The sequence below is a fragment of the Cherax quadricarinatus genome, chromosome 38 (genome assembly GCF_038502225.1).
Source record: "Cherax quadricarinatus isolate ZL_2023a chromosome 38, ASM3850222v1, whole genome shotgun sequence".
NCBI classification, from domain to species: domain Eukaryota; kingdom Metazoa; phylum Arthropoda; class Malacostraca; order Decapoda; family Parastacidae; genus Cherax; species Cherax quadricarinatus.
The window spans coordinates 11,646,369-11,652,897 of record NC_091329.1 but is presented as its reverse complement, the minus strand read 5'-3'; positions in this window follow the sequence as shown (position 1 = coordinate 11,652,897).

Below are 6,529 nucleotides of genomic sequence, written 5' to 3'. Positions count from 1 at the left end.
TCTCTCCTCTCACTGTCTCACCCCTCGCTGCCTCACCTATCACTGCCTCAGTATCACGACTCCTCTCTCTCACCTGGTATCTGGTCGCCACACCTGGTGGCGGAGGTGCAGTCGCACCTCTTACCTCTCCATATTATTTTTTTCCCTCATTCTTTCATTTTAACTCCTTTTTTCTTTCCTACTGTTTCTTCTTCCTCTAATTCTCTTTGATCTTCCTTATCCCTCTCCTTATCCTTCATCTCCTTTCTTTTTCATTTTGTTCTCCATCATCCTTCTCTCTCTTCTTTTTCTTCATTCCCTTTCTTCTTCTTTACCTACTATTACGAACTCAAATATATATATATATATATATATATATATATATATATATATATATATATATATATATATATATATATATATATATATATATATACATATATATATATATATATATATATATATATATATATATATATATATATATATATATATGAGTTCGTAATAAAAACGACTAATTAACCTGTATCTCACTAAGCAACATGAATAGAAACAATATTAAATTAATCCTATAGAAAGAGCTCTATACAAATTCTCATACACACAAATGATATACATCTGCATACATTAAATACAATGCTAAACAGGGTGGCAACATTTAAAATATTTAATAAGATAAAATCCTATTTCTGCTTTGAAAGTCTTTTGCGACTAGTTACATCTGCTCTGTACTTACTTATTTGTGGTTTCAGGGATCGAGACCTAGCTCCTGGCCCCGCAGCAGTCGAAGGGAAACCATGTATCAGGTGACCCGTCTGCCCACACAAGCCAGGTAAACAGACTGCTTACCTGTTCATTTCGTGTAACAGAAACTTACTTAATCTTCTGTTAAGGTGCATCCCGGGCGACATAACCTTAATAAGAATCCAGCCAAAATTAGTCAAACTAAAATAATGTACGAAGCTGAAATAAAGAATCACAGATACAATAACAAATACAATTAAAATTATCAATACTCCAAGTTTATTTAGGCACAGGTAAACGTAAGTACAATAATTATACTACATGCAAATTACCCAGGATAACTTCAGGAAAGCCAGGAAAAAGAATGTATTTTAACCGTGGTCCTTGTGAGGTGTTTTGACGAGCGATGGCAATGGAAATCATGGTTGCCAACTACCATGCATGACAATTGTACTTATGTGAACCTGTACACAGGTGCCCGGTGGCCTGGTGGCTAAAGCTCCCGCTTCACACACGGAGGGCCCGGGTTCGATTCCCGGCGGGTGGAAACATTTCGACACGTTTCCTTACACCTGTTCACCTAGCAGCAAATAGGTACCTGGGTGTTAGTCGACTGGTGTGGGTCGCATCCTGGGGGACAAGATTAAGGACCCCAATGGAAATAAGTTAGACAGTCCTCGATGACGCACTGACTTTCTTGGGTTATCCTGGGTGGCTAACCCTCCGGGGTTAAAAATCCGAACGAAATCTTATCTTATCTTACCTAACTAAACTTACTGACATTAGAGTACTGCAAGACTTTATTAGAGTTAACCATCACGCAGCTACATTTTCTGTAAAATATAATATTTATAGAAAACGATATCTTAGTTTGGCATAACTTGTGGAAAATTGCATTTATCTGAATGTAACTAATTAAGTACATAGCGGTAAATGATAACAAAGATAATTATTATTTATCAATGTTACATAGACAAGTAGGAATTTGGGACACCTAGGTCGCAAAAAATGTCCCCCTTCGATACCTACCACTGTCATAACCACAAGTTGCTCTGGACCTATTAATTAAATGAAATATACATACACCAGGAATACTGGTAAATATATAAATTTGTGGACTGTATATTAAAAATAATAAATGGTTATATATATACACAATTACATAACAGAAGGAAAATATATCTTAATATCACTCACCAATTTGACTGGAGATTAATGTGTATCATACTCAGAAAACCTCACTCTAACTAAATCTATGAAAATAATGCTGCTCAGAATTACACACAAATCTAGAGAGCTTATCTGAGGTTCCTGGAGCTGTCTTGTTCAGTCGTCTGATATCTCAAGTTATGCAGGAATGCACATCCACCAATTTCGCCTCCTATTTGAGAGGTGTCAACACAATTTTAACCTCTAGAGCACGAAAAATTCTTCCCATTACCCCAACGTTTGTACAAAATTCAAAACCAAGATGGCGAGTCCCCTGCCCAGACGCAGGCTTTCCGTTTTCTATGACAAATATTATTAAATACAGTATTGGCCATTTATCTATTTTCATATAAATACTGAATTTCTGGAAAATATATACAGTATTTTCCACATAACTATTGAATTACATATTTTGCAGGAGATTTCTGAAAGAGTTTGCTGTGTGACTAAGTCATCAATACAGGTTAAGGCATCCTGCCTGGCTTCAATGCAAAGCCAATACGCTGGTGCAGCTGTCAGTACTACTGTTGTCATACAGGTTATTATTATTAAAGATTCGCCGGTATTCTCCCGGCCCGGGCCTTTTCCAAGCGGTGGCCCGACCTTGTCTCCCTGTCTTGGGAGTGTCTGAGACCTAAGTCTCCCATGGAAGGAGACACAAGTACCCCCTCATCCTTGGGACCAACTGTCCCCAGGCCTAGCTAGGCCTCTCTGGTCTGCCATCCCCGCCCCAAGGGGGCTAATGGGAATGACAGTCTTGTGAGCTGCAAGCTCTGGCTCAGGCACCCACCCTACCCTAGAAGGGCTGGGCATGGTGTCGATCTGCGTCATACAGAGTGACGATGGGCCTCCTAAAGAAATTGGAGCACATATATGCTGCTGCGTATGATAATTTATGTAACTGTATTTATGTGTACGTGTATCCTACTTACACGCATCAATAACTTGGCCTCTGTCCAGTTACAGTAAATTGTCAAGTATTCAGGTACACATAACTGGTTACATAAATTATCATACATAGCAGCATGTGTGTAAATTACCTAAGATAACCCCATCCCCCTCCCCTAATAAAGTCAGACAAAGTGACTTATTTCCATTGAGGTCTTTGTAATATCTTACTTAAACCTTTAAAGTTAAAACAGCTAGGTAACTCAAATGTGTGAAAAAAAGTTGCAATGAAAAGAAAGATATTAAGAATAAGATCAACTGAGTTATTTACACTAACAATAAAGAGAGAAGATCACATCACAGTAATAAGATAAATTTTGCTTGGAATTTTAACCCTGAAGGGTTAGTCACCCAGTATAACCCAAGAAAGGCAGTGCCTCATCCAGGGACTGTCTGTCTTATTTCCATTGGGGTCCTCAATTTCGTCCCACCAGGATGCGACTCAAACCAGTCGACTAACACCCAGGTACCTGCTTGCTTGCTAGGGAAACTGATCGACAGTTGTAAGGAAACACGCCCATGTTTCCACCTTTGCCAGGGATCAAACCACGGATACTCAGCATGGGAAGCGAGAGCGTTGCCTACCAGGCCACGGGTATCAGTAACGGCCACCGTGGCCTGGTAACGGTAGCTAACAGTAGCTATACAAGAAATCACTCTCCGACCTTTCTGTCGCTACATTCATTAGGTAAGAAATAAGATTTCGTTCGGATTTTTAACCCCGGAGGGTTAGCCACCCAGGAAAGTCAGTGCGTCATCGAGGACTGTCTAACTTATTTCCATTGTGGTCCTCAATCTTGTCCCCCAGGATGCGACCCACACCAGTCGACTAACATCCAGATACCTATTTGCTGCTAGGTGAATAGGACAACAGGTGTAATGATACGCGTCGAAATGTTTCTACCGACGGGAATCGAACCCGGGCCACCGGACAACCTACATTTTAGCTCTCTTCCTGAGCTGGCTCATGCTATGCCAGGCTTTGACATATACAGGCAGCCCGTTCCACTCCTTTATTGCTGTACAATAAAAGGTATTTGAAGCCTGACCACTCACTGTGGGTACTACAAAGTTGTGTTCCCTTACCCTAGTACTTTGCTTTGGCTCCCAGTCTTGACAAACTTACCAGCAAGATATTCTGGACACTGCTTGTCAGCAATTTAATAAACCTGATTTAACTTCAGTTGTTTTACTCTGTCTTCAACATTCAACATATCCAGTTGTTGCAATTCATCCTGGACTTGGGTCCAAGAGAACATATAGGCCAGAATGAATTGTAACAACTGGATATGCTAAATGTTGAAGACAGAGTAAAACAATTGAAGTTAAATCACGTTTATAAAATTGCTCACAAGCAGTGTCCAAAATATCTTGCTGTTAAGTTTGTCTACCGCCCTCATGCTGGGTACGGGCAGCATAATAAGATGTTACACTAACTAATTAAAGAGAATATCTATTAACTAATAACTCATTAGTGCCTCCATTTCCGGGAATCGCAACCGAGCAGAACGAATGGCAGTATATCATGTTATATGAGTTGACTGGGTCATGCTAGGTTAAACCTATGTAGTATATTATATATTTGCCCCATAACATTTGTGTGCTTTTTAAACTGTTGTTAGAAGGCGTTTTATGTAAGCAAAGCCTATTAAAAAAATACACAAATTTAAGATTTGAAGAAGAGGGTGAGGAACAGGAAGAGGAAAAGTAAAAGTAAGAGGAAAAATAAGAAGTAGAATAAGAAGTAAGAGAAAAAGTAGAAGAATAAATAGAAGAAGTAGAAGTAAATAAAAAAGAAGTAAAAGAAGGAGAAGTAAAAGAAGAAGTGAAAGAAGAAGAAGTAAAAGAAGAAGAATATAGAGCTACGTTAGGTTCTCAAGTGAAGGACTGGAACTTGATCCTTCCATGACTGGAACCTTGAAGCGTGTTTCCTGACACTTGTTGCTTCTATTCACCTAGCATTAAGTAGGCACCTGGGGGTTAGCCAAGCGTAGTGGGTTGCATCCTGGGGAAGAGGATCAATAGACGCCAGTGGAAATAAGCCACACTGATTCACTATCACGGGTTATTCTGGATTATTAAGCCTCTGCAACAGGATTATTTATAAAATCTTGAGCTGCAGCCTCGTCAACTGAATTAAAATTGGTTGTGTACAGTAATGTAAATAATTATAGATTGACTTCAGGCTGATAATGGCAGAATATATGTGCTACTCAGGTGATAAATAATAATAATAATAATAATAATAATAATAATAATAATAATAATAATAATAATAATAATAATAATAATAATAATAATAATAATAATAACAATAATAATAATAACCATTATTATTATTATTATTATTATTATTATTATTATTATTATTATTATTATTATCTATATTTCAAAAAAGTGCATAATACAACTGATATAAGATTAGATGATAATAATGGCATAATATATAAAAAAGTCCCTGGTTATGCAGAGAGGATTTTAGGCGTCCTTAAAATTAATTTAAAAACTACTTGATAATTACTTATTTAAGTTTATTAATAAGAATGTTAGAGTTTGCTATCTTTGATATTAATTATGATATTTTTTGGATTGTTTTATAACACAGTTTGTTATAACGTATGTAGTGGTCATTATGTGTGTGTGTGTGTGTGTGTGTGTGTGTGTGTGTGTGTGTGTGTGTGTGTGTGTGTAGATGTAGCAATGGTACTGACTAGGTAATGATTCTTTCGGCTTTAATGTAGTAAATCCTCTTATATTGAAGGGGAGGTGTATCTCTTCATCTCTGTGTCTCTGAGTGTATAGGATTGTCTTTCCACTCCCCTCATCTCTCTCTCTCTTTCTCTCTCTCTCTCTCTCTCTCTCTCTCTCTCTCTCTCTCTCTCTCTCTCTCTCTCTCTCTCTCTCTCTCTCTCTCTCTCTCTCTCTCTCTCTCTCTCTCTCTCTTGAAATTAATTTGGCCATTTGACTATCTTTCCCAAATATCCATACGTTTTGAGATTTTTTTCCAAACGAGAGTCATTCAAATCATTTTAATTTAATATTCATATGTAGCGCTAAACCCGTGTAGGTCATTCATCACAAGAACTGGTGGAGGCTCGATCCTTCGTGCTTTGATCGCGATACATGGGAACATCACTTGCTAAGTCATCAAGTCATTAGATTAATGAATACTTGAAGGTGCACTCATACAGCTGGAGGGAGAATGTTGATGGCTGCCCGTCATGTGGAATAATAGCTCTCCTGAGATGACAGGTCCTTCCAGGGAGGGTCGAGGTTAGTGATAAACGGCCTAGCATGGTCACCCATCAAGATAAATGCGTATTGACACTAAAATCGATTCACTGACAGAAGTAAAGGCGGTACATAACTTCTCAGTGTAGGAAAGTCTTTATTCATGAAACGTTTCGCCCACGAGTGGTCTTTGTTAAGACTTCACCTCAGAGTCTTCCACTTGTGGGCGTTGGTCATTTATTTACAATATTTGTTCATACACAGAGGATGGGCTTCAGGAAGAACGAGAAAATTTTCATTTTATTTTCCAGAAAAGTAAGAAACTCTTCAGGATCAATCATAAATAATAGAAAATAATAATAATAATAATAATAATAATAATAATAATAATAATAATAATAATAATAATAATAATAAT